General features: G+C 38.3%; 1 protein-coding gene and 1 long non-coding RNA gene across 2 annotated transcripts in view; one reads left to right on the top strand and one right to left on the bottom strand.

Moving 5' to 3' along the window:
* LOC307210429 overlaps window positions 1-21862 on the bottom strand; it is a 963897-nt gene that overhangs the window by 557173 nt on the left and 384862 nt on the right. The gene's annotated exons all lie outside the window — the stretch shown is intronic.
* The window catches only part of COX10 (cytochrome c oxidase assembly factor heme A:farnesyltransferase COX10), a 91649-nt gene that overhangs the window by 33460 nt on the left and 36327 nt on the right, over window positions 1-21862 (top strand). The gene's annotated exons all lie outside the window — the stretch shown is intronic.

Genomic DNA, 21862 nt, shown 5'->3' on the forward strand with positions numbered 1-21862 from the left:
AAGTATTTTATAAATGTTAGTTGCTCTCAACTGTGTATGAGGAACTATAGTGTACAATAATTATATTTCCCATGTCACATTTTGAAATATTAAACTGCCTATTAATAGATAATAATAGGTGTTGCCATACTGTTCAAGGACATGAGTTCTTCCTTATATTTACAAGTGTTTGTAAAAGAAAAAAGTCCAATAAACTAATAAAGATTTGAGTTTTTCAAAGTGAAACTAATTTACTATCTGCAAGATTGTATTAGTGTATCTGTTACCAGCTTTAAAACAAGCCCAAGATCTTTAGCTCATTTAAGATCCTTACTTGTTCCGAGGTTGTAACCATAGAGTGGCATTTATTTGAACTGGTTTGCTCATTATGGGCAAAGTAGGAAACTATGGTTAATTTGAGAATTTCTGGATTAATTTCAGTTTTCACAAAGGAAGAGACAAAGAGAATACCTGTTTGCAGAAGAGTCTGTTAAATAAGCAAAAAAATGATCATCCAAACTGAGCCAGTACATCAGGCTCCTTACTTGATTCTGGTGTTAGCAATCCATTTCAGGACCATTTCATTGTTTGCTTTTATTGGTTAGTTATTCTCAGGGCTTTTTTTTCCCCAGCCAGAACTTGGTTCCGGCACCTCTCAAATGGGCATATTGCCACTATAAGACAAGAAGTTGAGTTCTGGCACCTTTTTTCTAGAAAAATAGTACTGGTTATTTGAAACAAGGTATTAGAAGTATAATTCTCAGCAAACATGTAGGGTTCCCCGCCCCCTCTTATTGCAGCAATATTTCTTCTCTCAGTATATTCAAGGAAACCAACATTATTTCCTCCTTCACTTTCCTTTTCCCTAAACATCTGATAACCGTTTGTTTTTAATCACCCTTACAGTGTACCCTCTAACCCACAGCACTTTCATTGTGTATTGGGGGAGAAGGCTGTGCCGGAGGGGATTTGGTTTACACTATATACTCCCAATTTATCCTAAAATCTTTTTAATGTTTTTAATGTCAGTCCCCCTCCTCCCTGTTTCCACATGCATATACAGGAAGCTGAGAAACGCTGCAAAAAGTCTCTGGAAATTTCAGGAAAATCTTTGATTACATGTAGGTGTAAAATTCCATGGACCTGCTGTGTTCTTATGTGACTTTTGGAATTTGCCAGATATTTTCTGAAGAATACACATCAGAGTACATGGTTGGAATTTAAAGAAGAAACCTGGTAACTACTAGTTCTTTTGGAGCTGTTCACAAGTTATCCAGTTGTATGTTTGCTGTTGGGAAGTGGAATTGTGGTTATAATGCAAGCTAGGAAGCTATGTCTGTGTACTAAATTCTCAAGTAATTTTAGCAATTTTAATATGCCACGGTCCCCACTCTACTCCAGTGTCCGGTTTTTAAGAAGACCATTGGTCATTTCTTCCATTGTACTCCATTGTGTTGCTTTAGGTCATTGTACATAATTAAATTAACTTATTTCTTCTTCCATCCCATTCTTCCATCTTTTCGCCTTGTAAATTTTGTATTGTTTATGAGCCTGTTCAGTATCTAGTAGAAATCTTTTGTGTAGATGTTCCGTTCTGAGGCTTATGTCCGTAGGATATAATGCAAACATAGAAAAACACTCTCACACTGAGGAAAATTGATTTTTGGCAGTTGCCAAAACCATATCCTGTCCTGTACAGCATGTAAACTAAACATACGTGTTTGGGTAGGGGCACAATGTCTAAGAATTTATGGAGATGGGGGATAGATTTTCACTTCTTCCCAACTGCTTTGTGTTTTTTTTAAGAATAAAATGTCATACCAATAGACATGTGGAACACTTACAGATATGTTAATAAATATCTGATATTAACTGTGGGCAGTATTCAGCAAAACAGTTGTGCACATGCAAGGATTCACATTAGTGCAACTAATGCAACTAGTTGATAAATAAACCTTTTGTTTGAGCTTACAGCATTTAAACATTTGCTATTTGGACCCGAAAGAAGAAGAACATTCTGCATATGATCTAAACCTTTATACTTTATATGTTGCTCATCATGTTTGTGTCTTTATGCTAAGTGATAATTTGGAATATTAGTTAATTTATTAATTCTTCCGTCACAAGCCCTGAGATGTGTGTGTGAATCTCTTAAGAACACATGATGAATGATAAAGCCTCTTGAGATACTGCTAAATGTAGAATACTCCAGCCATCATATGTGTGGCTTTTGCATAAATGTAGAATACTCCAGCCATCATATGTGCGGCTTTTGCAAAAGATGTGTAGGGAAAGGAGAGTGCACAAAGCAATAATTTTTAAATTGTTCAGCGGCTCTTTCCATGGCCCCACATATGTCCATCTAAAATGTGAACTAACAGGATTTTCCTATGTTGTCTTCATTTGATAGGGACATAGAGTGGCAGACAGGGGATTGATGATGATCTCAGCAGTTGGCATGATTAGAGACAAATGGTAGAGACCACAGGTACAGCTGTTGAAAGCTGTCAGAATCTTGCCTTTTTTCCTGCTTAGATGATCTTCCTAGATTGTCTTCCTTCATAGCTGGAGACCTTTCAGAGTCATGTGGGTTTTTTCTCTGAAAGCATGACCAAGATTTTGAACTTTTCTGCTTTGCATGCAAGCATCTGTGCTTTTATTCCTTCAACACCCTGAATCTTTGTTCACTCCATGTTGCTAACACTTATCCAACTTTTCTAGGCTTGGTTTCCCAGTTGTTTCCCTTGTGGGTTTCTGTGGCATTTCTGTTGCTTGCAAAATAGCTTAGTAAATAGCATCCCTGTCTTTTCTTCCAAAACATGCTTCTCACTTATCATATACAGTGTTTGTTTGTGTGTACATACACAACACACACACACACACACACACAAAGTTAAGTAGTACTTCAGCAGTTAATTCTCATCTCATGTGCTGTGAGAACTTCTGACTTGGATTGTAAACTCCTAGACAAACAGTGCCATGAAGAACTACAGTAAACAAATATTAGAGGTTATTTAGATGTGGGAATATGTGCATCATATAGCCTGTACTCTTGGTACTCTTCCCTGCAACATTTCAACAAGGAGCAATTAAGTATAATACCTTTTCTATTCATTTCAATGCTGGAGAAAGATGGGGGCGCACAGTTGTGATGCATGTGGAAGTCCGTCATTGATATTCAAGTGAATGAAACACTTCTTGCTCACAGTGCACAGGAACTCTGTGGAGTTCTCCATCACTGTGGTTATACATTATCTCAAAAGCTCACAATCTAAAACAAAGAATACAAGAAAATTAAGGAAGATTGAATGTAAGATGATGTTGGAGTACAAGTTCTATCATCCCTGGTCATTGGCCATGCTGGCTGTGGCTGATGGAAGTTGGAGTCTGAACATCTGGATGGCAGGCCGACCCCACTGTAGAGGCATTTTCCTCCTAGCAACACAGTTATTATGACGCCTTGCCCTAATGGATTTATTGACCCTGTTTATTTGAATCCCATGTGCTTTCTGAATATATTCTGTTCTTGAAAAAATCATAGAATATTTGAATTCAGCTAGGCTTGCCAATCTGATGCCACAAGAATAGAGTGGGTAAGCAACCTTCCTCCTATTGTTATGAACATAGGAAGCTGTCTTGTGCTGAATCAGACCATTGGTACTGCTGTCTGGCAGCAGCTCTGCAGGGCTTCAGATGGATCTCTCCTAGCCCTACCTGGACATGCCTGAATGAACCTGGGACCTTCTGCATGCAGAGCTTGAGTTCCACTTCTGAACCATGGCATATGTTCTTTGTCATTTCTGTTAGAGGATATATAGGTATAAATATATTGGAAACACTACATGCATCAGACAAAACAAAAATAGAAACTTGATTCCTTAAAGGCTTTTTCTCTTGCTGCCTTTTCTTTAATTATACCCTACATTTACTGTGCGAGGTTTCCACATAACTTTGTCCTGAATATTTATGCGTTTATGCTGCAAGTGTTATGCAAATCTTTGGTCCTAGGTTTCCAGTTGGACGGTGTAGGTGCATAAATGTTGTTATAAATGCAACTCTCTCTTTCCCCCTCTCTCTGTGTGTGTTTGTGTATGAGAGAGGGAGAGGGAGAGAGAACAGCCTAAGGGCTGCATACTCGAGCTACAATGTGTGGTGTTCAGTTCACATATGTTTGAGGTGCACAGGAAATTGAAATATACAAAAGTTCAAACTCCTGCAATGCTACTTCTCATAACCAATTCCCCTATCACACTAAATTCCCATAAAGCACATGCCAGTTGCCTCTCTTGCCTTCTCTGGAGGTAGGCGAGCATTTCTAATATAGTGTTTTCCTTTCCTCTGTACCACAAAGTGGTAATATATTTGTTGATGACAAAACCAACAGGTGCCAGGGCTGTTGGGTACTGACGCTATTTGGCTCAATGCCTACAGTCGCACAGTGGATATATTGTATATCTGTAGGTTTTTGTGTCGTTCTATGTCCTTTTGAGGGATGGGATAACCCAGTTGAAATACATACTTAAACTCCTGAGGGATTAGATGTGTTTCCTTTGCTTTACAGTTAAGAATTTTACAGTTTCTTTGTTTGCAGGTTCTCAGATTGCTTAATGATTCCTCACCCCCCACCCCTTTTGCCCAGGTGTGTATAATAGCTGTATTTGAACCTTTCTAGGTTTGCCAGTTTTATTACTCAACATATGGTATATCCCTTTATTTCTGTCTGCTATGTCATTCCTTTGCTTTAGGGGCCCTGTTATATGCTGGGAGTTTTGCTTTAACAATTGGATTTCTAGAATCGGACATGATTCAAGCTGGGAAAGACTGAGATTTGTTTTAGGCATCAAGATACGTTAATGAAGGTTATTTACAGGTCGTTGTCTTTTTTCCTCCCACCTTCATGATGATTGTAATATGGCTTCCCTAGTTGTGAAGATAAGAACCTTTTGGCTTCTGCTACAATTTTCATAAATGTGACTTATGGTACATTCATATGGCCATTATTGATGCAATGGCAATCTCCTTTAGCATGCCTAAGACACCGCTTTCTGTGGGAGTCAGCCTGCTCTCAACATTAGCTGTGGCTGTTACCACTTCAGTACCTGTGTTGAATTTGGGGCTTACGTCGCAGGCAGTTCCCCTGACACAAGGCATCTTCTTGACCTGGCTTGTCCATCATGAATTTCTAGGGCTACACAGTCTTCTTCCTTGAAGCTTTATCCAGCAGCAGTTGATGGCTTTGGAGCTCTATTACACAATACCAGCTGTAGGCACCAGGGAAGCAGCTCCTACTGTTATAGCTTTAATAATAATAATAATAAAATCTAGCAATCAACTGAACTCGGAACCCAGGGCGTGTTTCCAGCTAGTAAACACTATAGCCTCCAATGGATAGCAGTGTTTCAACTATGCTAGTCATCACCATTACCTCAATATATATTTATTTATTTATTTATTTATTTATTTATTTATTTAATAAATAAATAAATAAATAAATAAATAAATATCTCACCCTCCCTCCCAAAGGAACTCAGGGTGGCAAACACTTCTTTGTTAAAAAATTAAAAACCTGTTTATAATGTTTGAAAGCACTTTAATGCAATAAAGCACAATAAAACATCCATAACAGATTTAAGAACACATGTTAATCATGTGGCTGGATAGACCCACTGAAACAGGAAGATTTTCAGAATTAGAGTTCAGTAATGCTGTCTGCCTAATGTCAGGAGGCAAGAAGTTCTAAAGTACAGGTGCCGTCACACTAAAGGAATGACTTCTTACAAATGTGGAATAGACATTGTGTGGCCGTTGTAGAAGTGCAAGTTATGAAGATTGTTGTGAGTGAGTTAGGATGTATGGAGTCAGGCAATCTCTTAAGTAAACTGATTGCAAGGTGGTGAGCACCTGAAATACTGATAATAACATCTGGATCTCAGTGCAGTAGTGACCTTGCTGGCAGTGCAAATATTTGAGCACAAATGCTGACACTTGTGTCAGCAATTGTGCTGCAGCATTTTGCATTAACTGTGGTTTCCAAGCCAAACACAAAGGAATCCCCATGTAGAGTACTTTGCCGTAGTCCTGTCTTTAAGTTACCAGTGCCTGAACCACTAGTCAAGCAGCCCCGGTCCAGGAACAGTCACTGTTGTCTTACTAGCTGAAGCCTGTGAAAAACACTCTTAGCCACCAAGACTAATGTTTTCTTTGGACTTAACATTTTCTGCTTGCCAATTTACTGTCTGATTTGAATTTTCATCTTTGAGAGTCAACATTGTATCAGTCTGTCTTACAGAGATACCATCTTTTAGATGGCTCAGTATTAAGGTATACCCTCATCTTGAACAAACACTTAATCTTGCTCTCTCTGTGTGTGTCTTGGTTACTTCATCTGTGAAATTGGAATAATTAACCCCCCACAAGTGCACTCAGAATTAATGTTGGTAATGTTTGCGTGTAGTTTTGAAAATAGGAATAATTGTTAATAGGTCTCTATGTCTATCTTTACTGATTTAAAGAATAAGGCATTTAACTCTTACACACTGGGGAACATGAAACTGTTTTTGCTGTTACAGTTAGACTTGAGCACTTAACATATGTGTCCTCCCTTAAAATCTACCCTTCCTCACTGACCCATCTTAACATATCAATAAATATGTCTCTGAGTGAATTCACTGTATTCCTATGATTGTTAAGTAGAAAAGCATTTTTATATAATTACAAGCCTAATATCCCTCTTAAACACACCAACATTACCTATCCAGGGGGTTCTGAATGACTGTCTGTCTCCCTGAATTTAGCATTGAAATGTGAAAACGTTCATTTGCTAGCCTTAATAACATTAAACTTTTTTTGTTGACTCTTTTTATCAGGAACTTAATATCTCTGCATTAGAGGCAGAAAAGTGTGTATGGAATGCTAGGTACTGTGCACTATTTATTGCACTTCCTTGTTCCATTTGGGATTTTTGGGATTTCTGGTCCTTTGTCACCCTAGCTGAGAAGTAAACTGAAACCTTATGTACTAATTCAAACCAATGGCTTGATGTCACCTTCCTTAAGTACTTTGACTTGAACTCTGAGTTGCCTCCAGGGACTCTGATCCAATGGAGGCTCTCAGTGGCAAAAACAGGAGGTGATTTCTGCCTATTTTCCTTTCCGCCTGCATCCCCCAATCTTCCGGAGCAGATTTCCAGAGGCCCAGAGAGCTACATCCCCTCTCTTCCTGCCCTCACCTTCACCAGCAGGAGTACCTTGTGGGTGAAGCTCACACCAGTATATGCAAAGTCCACTTAGCACATACCATGTATTGCAGCCCATCAGCTCTTTGCCTGTCACCAGAGTGGTTAGTGGTGTGAGCAGGTATCTACCTCTCAGATAAACACCATTTAAGAAAGGTTGTGTGTCTCCTTATCAGCGTGGTTGGCTTAGGTGAACATGTAGAGCATTTTCAAGCCTTGAAAATACAAAAGTATTTCCCACAAAGGAAGTATCCTGTGTTTTCTTTATAAAGACCGGAAATCCTGTTATAGGCTGAGATCCAAATAAGTACTTAAAGAGCCTGGGAGTGTCCACTGGGAGGTCAGTGGGAGCTCTTCACTTTAGCACTAGCTGCTTTTGGAACATCCCCTTCCAAAGTGTTTTGCTACGTGATATGGCAAGCATTCTGTTGATATCCAGAATGGGTATTCTGCCAAGAAACAAAAGTCAAAAGTCCCTTGGACATGCAGAACTAGTTTCCCCTTGCTTTAAAAATCATGTTTTGTTTTTCAGTTAACACAGGGAGAGGACTTTGTGTATGTGCGGAGGTTAACTTTCTGCATCTTCCCTATAATATCATAAGGACATATGGGAGTTTATTCTTTCATCTATACTTCCATGTACAGTGTTCACTGAATTTGATGTTATCTGCTTGAGTAGGCAATTAAATTCTGATTGGATTCCTTAATATTTTTCATAGATAGAAGAGCAGTCAGTTGCGGTGTCAGATATCTGTGCCAGGGTATCTCTCTGCCAGCTTTTATAAGCTTAGATGAATTGTCAATAACTTGTCTGCAAATAAGTACAACTGTTCCTCTGTCAAGAGGGCATGAGCAAAGCATCTGGAAATGTAGTAATTTAGAAAGAGCTACTAGTTTAAAAAAGCAAATAGGGAAAAACAGATCTGAAGAATAAGGCACCCAGCTTCAGCATTTTTAAAATAAATATACAGTTTATATGAATTATGTATGAAGCATGCATGCATGTCTCTAAAACAAAGTCTGTATTCACTCTTATGCTTTTTAGAGTTGAATGTCCACCTCCCCCATATTCTCTCTCTTCATTTCAATCCTGAAACAAGATTCTAGGCCAGGGGTCGGCAAAGTTTACTTTGCCTGGGCCAGTTCACTCCAGCGGAGATCCCTTCGTGCGCCAGATAGTGCACGTGTGAGCATGTGCGCCTGCAATTTCTGGTGTCTGCGTCTGCACAGATGCAATTTCCAGCACTGCAGAAGCGAGTCCCCGCGCCAGTTTCGTGCCGCGCACGGGGACTCGCCAAGTGGGTGGCTCGGTTCGGGGATGGCTCGTGGGCTGGTTAAATTACCCCCGTGGGCTGCTTCTGGCCCATGGGCCTTAGGTTGCCTACCCCTGTTCTAGGCTTACTCAGTGGCGCAGGAAGTGATGTGCACATATGTTCTCAGATTCCACATAGAACGTTGGGGTGTATGTTTGAAGGGTCCCCATGTGAAAATATTGGCTCTCTCTTTTGAAGGATAAGTTACTCACACACCAATGTTTTCAAGCAAAGCATCATCCTCCAGATGTGAAACCTGAAGTATGAGAGTCATACAGTGTCAGTTCTTGCACATTTGAGTATGTGAATTACCTCCTCCGGAAGTTTCAGCCATTTTCACCCTCCTACCCCAAAGTTCAAAAAAAAAAGTGAGGTTTACAGGAGCAGCTACTTTCCAAAACGATTTACCAAATGGAACAGTCTCATTTCAGTAGTGAAAGCTGGCATAATATGATATATATTCCATTTCAGTTGAAATATATTTCGACTTGGAAATTCTATGAAGTATGGGGACAGATTGTAAAAACACCCCCACCTTCTATTTGTTGCTAAACATGAAACACATGCATTTGTACCTTCTTACTTTTTTTTCAGACAAACTAGATTTCTGTTGGGGCTGTTTGTTTTTAAGCAATATTCATTTCCTCTCCACTCGTCTTTGTTTAGTGCTTTTTAATTGTCAAAGTAGATTTCTTTCTTCAAAAGCTTTGAAATAAAAGTTCTGGGATTTTTCAGATGATAAAAAAAAAATTCTGGACAACTTCCCAGAAGAAAATTCCACTAATTGAAGCACACTGTTCTTTTACAATTAATATTTATAAGTGTATGCAGCATGTAAAGCAGCTTTGTAAAGTGTGTTACAAGAGTTCTAAAAATTAAGAATAAGTTAATTTAAAAGCTACATTGGGTGATAGATATGGGCTTAGTGGCTGCTCCTTGTGAAGATTAATTATGAGTGGTTGGAGCAGAGAAAGAGTTTACTTTTATTCCATAACTTCCTCTGCTCTTTTTAAAATCACGTTTGTTGGTTGTGTACTATTAAGGAGGCAGGACTAAGTTACTTGTGGCTGTCAGGCAGGTTATGCCATATCTGTGTGTGTGTGTGTGTGTGTGTGTGTGTGTGTGGCACACACACACACACACACACACACACACACAAAGGGGGTTGCACACAGTGTTAATTCTCCTCAGAGTAGAGTCATTTAAATTAATACTAAATGTACATTTAGATGAGAATTCATTAGAAATGACTGCAGCCATGGCAGTAGACTGGTTAGTTTGCTTCAGTTAAGAATATCACAAACAAAATGTCCCTTGCAGCTGCATGCTATGTTACATTGTTGTTGTTGTTTATCCACCCTTTACCCTAAGATTCCAGGGCAAATTGCAACAGTTAGTTTTAAAACTCAATGTTACAATATGAAAAAAGAGTTTTAAACAACTTGAAACAACATTTTCCCCATTTCCTATGATCTCATCCATTGAAAGCCATATATAACATACAGTGAGTGTTTTGTGTTGGAGCTGCCCATTCCATATACTTGAAAAAAATAAATTATTGCAGCTCACTTCATACATAGTGTAAATACTTTTCCCTAACCAGAATTTATCCTCCTGTAAGAAAAACATTCATATATTAAAGTTATTGAAAAGTTCAATTATGCATCAATAAGTGACAGAGGTTTTAACAGATAGGTCAGACAGGGTGAGGTAGAGGTAAGCTAAACAAGGTTGTAGAGAAACCTTAATGCAGAAACCACTGGCACAGCTCGCTACTTGTGAGTAAAAAACTTCTAAACTCCTGGAAGAAGTTTGAAATCTGAAACTAACTTAAATCCAGGAACCTGCACTTTTGCTCAGTCACTCTAAGCCATGGTTTTACTTAGTGCTACTTGTGAACTGGATCACTATGTTACACCAGGTCTTCATGTTACAGTGGAATCAATAGGGAAATTGCTGGTATTCCCCATCCTTTTTTCACTCGGAATGTGACACTGGAAAACATGATGACAATTTGTCAGTCTGATGCTTCTATTTCTTTTTCATCTAAGCACTCCTTCAATGAAAATACCTTTTCTTATTTTCCTGCTTTCCAGAAGCAATCGATTTTAAGAATTTTTTAAGGCTTTTAAAAGAGTCTGTCTTTCATTGTATTTATATAGAGAGAGTTGTGCCAGAGATAGTTATCCTAAGTGGTTTCTAAGATGAAGTTAATAGTTTGTGATATCTTTTGTTTAGGAAAGTGGATCTGGTGGTATTTATTTGTCAATCTTTCCTTTACCTTTTCTGTAAGATTGATGGGTACCTTATCTTGCCCTTTTATCTTTGCGTTTGGGGGATTTCAGCAATGCTGGAATTACAAACACATCTTGGCAGCTTTCAGATCCCCAGCAACAGGTTTGTATGCATGTGTTAACAAATGAGTCTCTGTGAAGTTGTCAGCTAGCATTTCTGACATAATGAAGATGAGAGAAAAGTGAGACCTATTTTGTTTAGTTCAGTTATCTTCATAATGACTTGGAACAGTACCTACTAGCTAACTTGAACAAGGGAGATTTTACACCGACTCCATTAAATCTATAGTATAGGAACTATGAAATAAAACTGAAACCTTCTCCATTTTTTTCTTTCAAGTATTGATTCATTGGCACTAATTTTATGCCTCTACCACTGGTCAGAGTTCCAAAGGCATTGGATGGTTGCATCTCCCACACCTTTCAGGAAGATCACCACAAGAGAAACACGAGCCATCTGCTACAGAAGGAGCAGATGCAAGGAAATGTGAAAAAGACCATTGCTCTATCAGTTGCCCTGGGGTTGAAGTAAAGTAGACCCACAATTTATGTTTAACGTGCACATTCAACTAAATAAATAAATAAATAAATAAATAAATAAATAAATGGGAGCAGGTGTTTGGGGGGAAAGACTTTGGTGATCTTACCCACCATTGCACTATATGTGCTTTGCCAATATGCAATTTTGGCTTTATGCACTAACCCCAGAACATAACCCCCATGTAAGTTGCAGGTCTACTGTTTTGTGTGGAAAAACTGTAGCCCCTGTCATTGGCCATAGGAAGAAGAGCCACTTATGTCCAAGCAAGAGGTGGAAACAGCTTGGTGTACTATTATATAAATGCCTGTTTACAATCCAGTATTATGTTCTGGCATTGCAAAACTAATCTCCCTACTCTGCCTCTTCCTTCTTCTCTCCTTTTGTTCTTCTTGAATTTTTTAGCTTATAAGCCTAACGGCATCCTAAATGAAGTGAGCCAAATGTGGTGTTAATCATAGGCTTTCTTTCAGAATTTAATAGAAAAGGGAGTGTGCAGAAATTCTACATTCATTCAGTAGCAGTCTCTACAAAATAACCTTCCTAAATCATGGAAATGTTTCCTATGTTCATCTGTGTCAAGATCATTGAATCAAATTTAGTAGCAGGCACACAACAACTTTTGCTTTCATTCACTTCTGATGTCTGTGTTTCAAAGAGAAGGGTCTGATACGTTTTCTGCAAAGATTTCAAGTTAATTAAAATTTTCTGTTGGTTCCCTTTAAAGTGAAGATGAGATGCTGCTTTTAAGTTTACTCCTTGGAGAGTTTTAAAAAGGAGGATGATTAAGATGCCATGGATGATGGTGTCAGCTTTCAAGCACTGTAGTGTCTTAGATTATAAGAAACTAAACATCTTGGCTCTTGAGAAGCACAGATGCCTGAGGAAGAGAATGTGAAAACGTTTAGATCTTGCTTCATGGTAGAAATGGGGAAAACCCCACTGAAAAATGCACATCATACTTTTTCAAAAGCCATCTGAATGGCTTTTGAAATGGAGGAAGGTAGTTAAAATAATATCATCCATTAAACTATGGATTGCAGATGATAGTTTCCTCAAGTTCCCATATGTTAAAAATGTGATTTGAGACTCTCCTAATGATATCAGCTATTAAATATTTTAAAGGGAAAGGGCCTACAGTCTGCTTTTATTATTATTTTTAAAAGGTAGGGATCGTTGTAAATCAAATTTATTTTTCCTGCTATGTTCTGCCTTGGAACTGTTGGACCATATTTCCGCTCTGTGCTTGCTTTGAGGTGCACTAAATATTAATAAATGCCAGTGTCACTTTACACCTTGGTTTATGTTTCAGGCTTTTTATTGGTTGAATTATAGTAATCTCTAAGGGAGTATGTAGCTTTTCATTGCCTGGTTTTCCAACAGTTAACATGTTGCTTAACAGATAAAATGGCTGCATTAATGTTCAGTAATTTAAATAGGTATGTCTAGAAAAATTATATGGAAAAACCCTATTGTACAACATAGGTTAATAGAAAGAAATCATTTTCAGTCAACCCTTCATTTCAGCCAGAGCAAGTTCATTGTCAAATTTCAGCATGTAAAAAGTATACAAGCTTTTCTACATATGTAAATTGCCTGCTGTTATTTTGGCATGCTCAGGCATGTGCAACTATAATATTCTTTAATTATCAGCTTAGCCTATGTCAGTCTATTCCATCTGAAATCTAAAATTGTTCTGTTAATAATACAGTTAACATAAAATATAAAAGTAGCAGAAAGTATCAACTCAGTGTGGATGCAATGAGAATACATTTGCATATTAATACAGTCGAGTAGTTTGTACTGATTGGTATTGAGGTTTCTAACTTCATGAGGAAATGAGCTGTGGTGATTTAGTGTTCTCCATATTTTAATGACACCAAACTGATAGGAAGCTGGATGAACAATTATGGACAAGATCCTGAAGTAGAATATGTGGAAAAAGTAATTTTGGAGCTCAGTCCTGTTCATGTCTTCTCAGTAATAAGCCCCATTATTGTGTTGTTTGGGACTTACCCTCAGGCAAGTGTTTATAGGATTGCAGCTTAAATCCACTTACCTTTTGAAAATAAAGTACTAATCTGACACTAGGAACATATTTGACAAATTAAACTAAAAAAAATATGAAAATTTATTCGGCTTTATTGTGTTATGGTGCAGGGACTTAACCACATAGAGATGGTATCTGATAGTACTTTTGTGGGATATCTCTGACTTTCAATACATGCTTTGTGCAGTTTTCCTCCCGCAAAAGTTTTTGGAAGTTTGAACAAAAAATATTCAGTTTGACTAAATATTCAGTCAAAAGGGCAATTAAAAATAAGAAGACTGTATCATAGGGAAGTAATTTGCTTTTTAAAAAAACCAGCAGAGCCACTCTCTGATCAAGAGTTCAGAAGTCTCTTTTCCACTCCAGCTCACCCCTCAAAGTTCATTGGGAAAGATGAGAGAAGAGGGGATGAATTCTCTCTTGCCAACCCACATGGCTAGGTTTCACCCACTAGTGTGAACAGGAGGTACCAGGATGTAAATGCCCCAAACCCACTTTCTCCCTGATAGTTTAGAAAGTCAGCTGATGTGTAGAGAGTCATTCCTCTTACAACTTATAGCAGGAGGTCAATAAGCAATCTGCTTGGAATCACCCAACACATCTTCCCACCTCCTGTTTTTACCCTTAATTAAATAAGTTTTCACAAACAAGGCAAAGTATTTTGCCCCCATTCTTCTAAAATTATTTTTGTCTGTGTGTGTTTCAAAATAGCATTAGGAGAGGCATGCATTTCCACATTACACATTTCCCTTGTGGAGATTTAGAACTAATCAGAATTTTCTATCGATCCTCTTTAAAGTGAAGATAGGACTTGTATCATGAACTACCGTATTTTTCCGTCTATAAGATGCCCCCATGTATAAGACGCCACCTAATTTTTGATATTATTTTTTAGGGGGGGCCCTAGTCTTATACACGGAAAAATATGGTACTTTAAAGTTTGTATGTAGAGACTGCCATTTTCTGTGAGCTGCTTTTATCCAGTGGTTCAAGCACAGCAAAAATTGTCATGGTGATGAAAGGCACTCACAGAAGAAATTAGCATGACTGACTGTTGCTTCATGGTACCATGCTTCATGATATCATGGGCTGTCCCCAGAGTTCGCTAGATGACATCGCGGGAGACCGCTGCCTCAGGAGAGCGAGGAAAATTCTTAGGGACAATTCACACCCTGGCCAGCACCTCTTTAATCTCCTACATCCGGGCAGGAGATACAGAAGTATACTCAGCCACATCAACAGGTTAAAGAACAGTTTTTATCCGTGGGCTGTTGGAAAAAAATAGTGGTGCAATTGACTTCCAACAAGCACACAGAGTGCGAACAAGACTGAGTGTATGGGGGGGCTTATTTAATTTCACTGCACACAGGTGGTGTAGTAACAATAAAGGATGATGATGATGATGATGATGATGATGATGATGATTTCAGGAAGAAGGATGAGGGCGGGACCCCCAGTGTTGAAGGGGCAGCTCATTTTATAATCTCTTGTGTTGATTAGATTAAGCTGCATTTCATATGTCTGTCTATCATCTAGCTATCTAGCTATCTACCTATCATCTGCCTTAAAATTATGAAGAGCAGGGAACTGTGTAGCTCATCAGAGTGATGGTGCAGACTTCCAATAGTTGCCCATGACACTCTTGTAACCACCCAATATTTCACTACAAATACTTACTGGAGGAAATCATGGCTTGTATCCAGTTAGACCTATTGAAATTAATGGAACTGTGTATGTAAATGAATGTAAATAGGTATGTTTTGAGTATAACTAACACTGAATAGAATCCCATGTCTTCCCAGGAACTCAGATTTATCATTTGTTTAAAGTAGCAGAAAAACAGAAACAGCATCTGAACTCAGTACAAGAGTAACCCCTGTGTTCTCCCTGTCCTCCCTCCCTCCAGAATGCTCCTTCTTTGGTAAAATGTTGTGGATCTTTGTCTGGTTAATAGAAAAGTGTTTCCCTCTGCCCCAGCACACATTAATTTAATCTGCAAGTTATCCTAATTGAGACATTAATCCTTTCATCACAGTTTATATTGATGCCACAAATAGATATAAACATGGCATAACTGTGAATCTGTAGCCTTCTATCTTATTGAGCATCTGTGAGGTCATTAATTAAGTCACACATTGGGGAGGTGAGAATATAGCAAAGCTTGACATTTTGTGACAAGGGGAGAATGGAGTATTAGCAAAAATGTTTTGCCACACTCCTTTGTTTTTGCTGGAGAAGCAATCATTTAAACACTGTTACAGAGTGCCAATAGGTACATTTCTTTATCTTCACATGACCTCCTATTGGACTCTGCATGGTTTAGAAAATGTATAGATCTTTTATTCATGTTCAGTACAGTGGTACCTCGGGTTAAGAACTTCATTCGTTCTGGCATTTTTAACCTGAAACTGTTCTTAACCTGAGGTACCACTTTAGCTAATGGGGCCTCCCACTGCAGCAGCGCTGCCACAGCGCGATTTCTGTTCTCACCCTGAAGCAAAGTTCTTAACGCAAGGTACTGTTTCTGGGTTAGTGGAGTCTGTAACCTGAAGCGTCTGTAATCCGAGGTACCACTGTATACTTCTTTTATTCATGTTCAGTATACTTCTGTGTCATTAAAAAGGCACGCTTTACCTCTAATTAATATTTATACCTTGCAGGCTTTCTAATGGGGTACTGAATATGTGTCGCAGGAGCTGTACAGATTTCCTTATGTGCTGGAGGAATGAAAAGTAGTTTTAACTGTCACATACTTTCTGGGCAGTCCCTGTTTTGTTTCTGTCATGAACATTAGTTTAAAGGCCCTGTTGAATTCCAGCCATATCACTTTGACATTTCAGAGTTGTTGAAATAATCGTCAGCATGTCTGTCTTCCTTATGGCTTGATATAGATCTGATAGTTGCAAGATGCTACTGCATGGTGACAGCAGAGACGGTTAAAACAGATGAGGTCTCAGTTGATGGAATTTGCCTTTTTTGGCCAGTTCCAGTGAAGTGGTGTGACCCATACATTTAAGAGAGAACTAAGCCCCCCAACTGCTGTAGAACACTTGAGTTTTAAAGTGAAAAATACAGTATATGTGTACAGATGTGTTGACTTGTAAAGTCAGCCATTCTGTTGAAAGCAATTAGATAATTTGGGAAAGGAAATGGCTTCTAACTGTTCTGTTCCTTTTATTTGCATGGCGTTTTGCTTTATTTAATTTCTTGCTGCTCCGTGTAATCAAAATATACCTTATAGTGAACAAAACATAGAGGTGGAGACCAAAGCAGGGCTTGATCTGCCTGCCAGGAAAATAAATGCATATGCCTCTTTTGTGGAAGGGATTGATCTGCCTCTGTGTAGAGTTGTTGCAGTTTTTATTATTTATTATTGAACAGTATGTTGTAGAATTTAATTTATGTCCCTTACTGCAGGCACAAGGCCTTGCTTGTCCCTTATTTTGACATTTTAGCCTGATAAAGCAAGATGCGACAACCACAAAGTCATAGTATGCAATGAATTAGGTGTTACTGATCTTACTGTTGGCAAAATAGCAGGTTGTGATTCCTTGAATTTTGTAAAAGCTGAGGCCACAGTGAATATCAATATGCTTCTGGGACAGAAAATGTGTTAATTAAAGTCTGTGACTTTTTCAGTACTCCCATATGAGAGCATTTCCTTTTGAATTGACAGTATCAACACTTTTTTGTAGCTATTATCATCTTCAGAATGTGACTACCTGGCTTTGTAGCTCAAGTGAACAAGCATCTGCTATGCACAAAATTAGCAATGTGACACTGTTTTACAAAATAACATAGTGTGGTCTTGTTTTTAATTTGACACTAATTTGAAGTGGGAAATTATGAAGGGATCTGTAAGTAGCAATCCAGATTCGTGGGGCAATATGTTTTTAGCTGCCTATAAGATTCCAAAAGAACAGCTTCTAATCCCATTTGTTCTGCTTCATGTTCACATCTTCAAGACAGACAGGTGCTATGTGCCCTTTCTGAAATCAAAAGATCTCCTCCCTTTACCGTACTCCCCAAAGGCTCCCAAGCCTTTCTTCTGTTAAAATTGTGTGGGATGTTTCTAGATTTACTCTGGCTCTGCTCTCTGATAGATAGAAAGAATTAACTATTAATGGTATACAGGGTCAATAGAGCTCCACCAGATTATTCTATTGTTTTTGGAACACAAGAAAATGTTGCAATGTGGAGTGTTCATGTTTTTGTTGACCATGTCATTTGCTTATTAAGTTTTGGGAGAAAGTATTGAATTGTATAAACATGACTGTGCAGATAAAATTTTCAGAGGGAAATATTATTTCAAATTACATACCTACTAGAACCTTGTGGTAAAAGGCAGGTGAGAAATAAATACTTAGATAAACCCTGGGTCTTCCTCAATTCTCCCTCTTGTGGTTGGGTGGTGCCATTTTGACACTTCAAGTCTGAGCATAGAATGCAGAGAGAATTATTTCACTCTCTGAAAGAGAGGACAGAAACCTATTGAGAGTTAGTCATTTTAAACCAAGGATTAAGGTTTTACAATTGTAGTTTTAAACTATAATTTATTATTTTGGAGATCCTCTTTTTAAACACTAAAACAAATATCCCTGTGCCTCAGTGAATAAAGATTTGGTTTTTTAGAAAAATTATTGACATCGGCATTTGTTAATTTTTAGAATAGGTTTTAATAGTAGTCCTTTCTGAATCAATATTTGTTTCAGAATTATAACAGAAAATATTCTGGTCCACAAATTTAATAATAAAAAGTGACAGGTACTTTGCCAAACTAGGATTACAAATCAGAATTTCCAAAATGCACTGTTTCTGTTTCAGGAAGCATAAAATATCCTTAATGTTTTCTTAGTAAAGTAGGAATCAGGGCTCATGGGTACAGTTGCAAACTGGATAAATTGTCATGGGCACCGTACATACACTATAACCAAGCACACACCTTAGCCTTCGCTATTGGCTACAATAAAAGGTTTCCTTCAAGTTTAATTTCAATGGGGGCAACAGGTAAGTGGTTCCTGTGGATGTCAGGGAAGGCTTCTCTTGGTACATATGCACCAAAAGGCACCATGTTGCTGATCCTTCCAGTAAAGCTTTTTCTGTGTCCTGTTTTACTATCCATTCTTACAAGCCATTTTCTCACCCAATCTGGGGTTCCAGCCTGAGTGAGTTTACATCAAGGATGGTTTTCAAAGTCTGTGAATGTTCTAGTTGCTCAATTCCTTTTTTTCAAAACTGGGAGAAAGATAATTGCAAGTGAGATGTTAAATTTTTTCCCCATATCATACCCTTGCAATAGTGAATTGAGAAGCTATGCATTAACGTGAACTGAATTTGTCTTTTAATATAGAAGAGTTATATTCTAACTTTAGTTCTTTAGATATTTGGAAAAGCATGGTAGCCAATTATACACAATAGTAAAAGCAAACAATGTACCATTTGAACAGCTTTGGTGACCTTGGGCTGTTCTGAGTAAAGTTATCAGCTTCCCTGTGAATTCACATTATCACTAGTTTATGCTGGAGTGTTCTAGGAACAGACTTTGAGGACAGTCACACCAGCTGTATCTTTGCTCTCTATGCAGTTTCACTTATATGGAAAGCACTTTCTTAGAGGGATAATGTGAAATATTGCTTGGGACACTTGCACAGTTTGCTCATTCATTGTTTATGTACAAGGAAGCCAGCATGTAGTATATGCTATGAATGCACATACTTGATCACTGATTGCAACAATCTATATGGAGTTTTCACACTTCTTTCCCTACATAGAAGTACTTTACGTAGCTCTCTCTTCCCTCTTCTGTTGCCCACACAGTCTTAATTAAGTGCCTGGCTGCCAATTGCTTAGCAGAAGTGATTAACTCTGAAATCAAAACTTTTTTTTACAGAGGGTAACATTCAATTATCGGGTGGGTTTTCCTGGCTTATTTTGATTCCGCAACCACCTAATACAGAAACTGGACATCTTTTTACTTCATTAGCTTATGTTAGACAATCACATCCCTACAGCCTTAACAGGCGCTCTAACCTTCCAACAGTTTGACTTCACCCCAAAGGCACGCTCCTCCATTGTCTCCTGAGAAAGACAGATGCCAACCTCAACCACTACCTTACACCTGGATGGTGGTAGGAAAATATTGTTCCTTTAAAGAAAAAATAATAGAAAACAGTTTTTTCAGGATTTTGTAAAGACATTGTTGATGTCATTTCTTGCAATAAAAAAATCTAAATGTCACAAAACATTTATCAGCTGCATGCACACTTTCCATTTACATGGTTAACAGTTTATTTACCAAAAGGCAGTTCTCTGTATGAATTAGAGCCGTCATCTTCAGCCTTTTAACCTCAACCTGTAACATGCAACCCATGTATTGTTTATAATAACTCTTCCTTTTTCTCACCTTCCATCTCTCTTTCTTCCCCTCTCTCTTTCTTCCTTTCTCTCTCTCTGTGTGTTTAATATATTCATGTACTTCTTCCTTTAGAGACTTTTCGAAGTGACTTTCAATCAAAGGAAAACAGCGAAAAGAAAATTGTGGTAGTAATGCTAGTGTGGTCCACTATAACTTGATCTGTGTCAGAGTCATTACTCTTCAGTTGATAATCACTTACTAGAGGGGTTTTTTGCCTGTTACCTAAAGCTGATTGATACTCAAACATCAATTTTGTATTTGCATGGGGAAAGTTGACATTTTCAAACTGTCATAATGCTTTGGTAAACATAACAAGTGAAGGCCATTGCAAAGAGAACTGATGAGAAACATATGATTGCACATAACACTAAACAGCAATATGACAGTTGATCTCATACTTTGAGGACCACAGAATGTAATAACTTTGTCAATTTGATGAAAGCTATGTAAGGGGAATGATCTGCAACAGAAATCAACCACAGAGTCCTATTTTATGTGGTTTTTCTCAGCATCATGTTTTAAATATTTATCTCTACTGATTTAAAATGTTGTGTATGGTCTCAAAATCACTGCCAAGTTATGTCACTTGGTGGTGTTCTGTTGCTGTAGATTTAACCCTGCGCCTGTCCTCCTGGTGTCTAGATTGCCAAAAATGTAGGAAAGACAATATTCTCTTTCAGCCAAATGAAGTGATGCATTCAGACTTCCTGAGGAAACGGCCTCTTATGAGCAGCTAAAATATTTATTTATCCAGGTTTCTTCTTACTGAATTTGTTGTTTGCTAAAACAAGCAAAACTCCGCAGGCTGTAATGAGATAAACTAAAACTGAGTGTTACCCTCTGCCTGGATCTACAGATGAATGGTATTTGAGACACATTTTTAAAGGGGAATGAGATTCCCCCTCCTCTGAACATCTGGGGGGAAATGTGGAAAGTATGACAACTGGTGTCTTGCTGACATATTTGCATCAAAAGTGCTTGTGTTGACTATTTTAGATACACAAACAACACACACACACACACACACACACACACACTATTATGAAAAGGCCTGGATGCTGATACGCATTTAATACAAATTTCCTAAATCTTTATATACTTCAAAGCTATAGGACAGCTGGTTCTTCTACCACCCTTCCCTTGTAACTTGCTGTCACATTTAATTATTATTTTCTCCTCCCAATCTTTCCCTTTTCTGTTATCACCTTCAGATGAATACTGTCTGTCACAATATGGGTGGGAAAACATGAAGTGACTTCTGTTTTGCCATAACCAACATAGGCAACTTCTAATTTTATGTATCTTCACCTTTTTATTCTTCCTGGGAGTTGCTTGCAAGCTATAGTTGCAAGCGATAGTTAATAAATATAAAAGATGCTTATCTCTCTCAGACTCCTATCTCAACAGCTTGACAGTGGGGTAAAAAATGCGCAGAAAGACAACCTGGTTACTTAAGAAGTAACCATGGAACATGTTTAGTTCTTATTTTGCAAAATCTGTGACACAAAAGACATTTCATAAAAACAAACAGGATTCCAGCAAAGAGCAAGCTGAACCCCTGAGCAAGATATGCTGTATGTGCTGAAGGTACGCATGTCTGGGTCCGGCCAGCGCATGGATGGGTGACCATGTGGGAACCACGTGTACTCTGCCTTAAGTTCTGTGATGAAAGCAAGATGGTTTATAAATATAACTAGGAATGTGTTGAGACATTTTGAAATTCCCTCCACCCCCACTACATGTTTAGGCCCTGCTTCCTCCCCCCCCCCCACCTTGCCCACTGCCCTGGGTCTGGCTGTCACAAGTTAGTGCTGTTGATGCTGCAATTCCTGCACCCACTTGCCCTGCTGTCCCAGTTGACTCATTTAAAAATACTGTGTATTGTACATAGGAAAAGAAGACACTTGGTGGCAGTGACTAGCTGATGTCGCTGTACTGTTTGCTGCTGTCAGCAGCTGTTGACAGCTGCGTACTGCAAAAGTAGACTGTGCCTTCTGCTGTTTGCAGGGAGTGGAGAATGTGATTCTGTGTCTTGCTTT

This window comes from Podarcis cretensis (assembly GCF_951804945.1).
Source record: "Podarcis cretensis genome assembly, chromosome: 2".
Taxonomy (NCBI): Eukaryota; Metazoa; Chordata; class Lepidosauria; order Squamata; family Lacertidae; genus Podarcis; species Podarcis cretensis.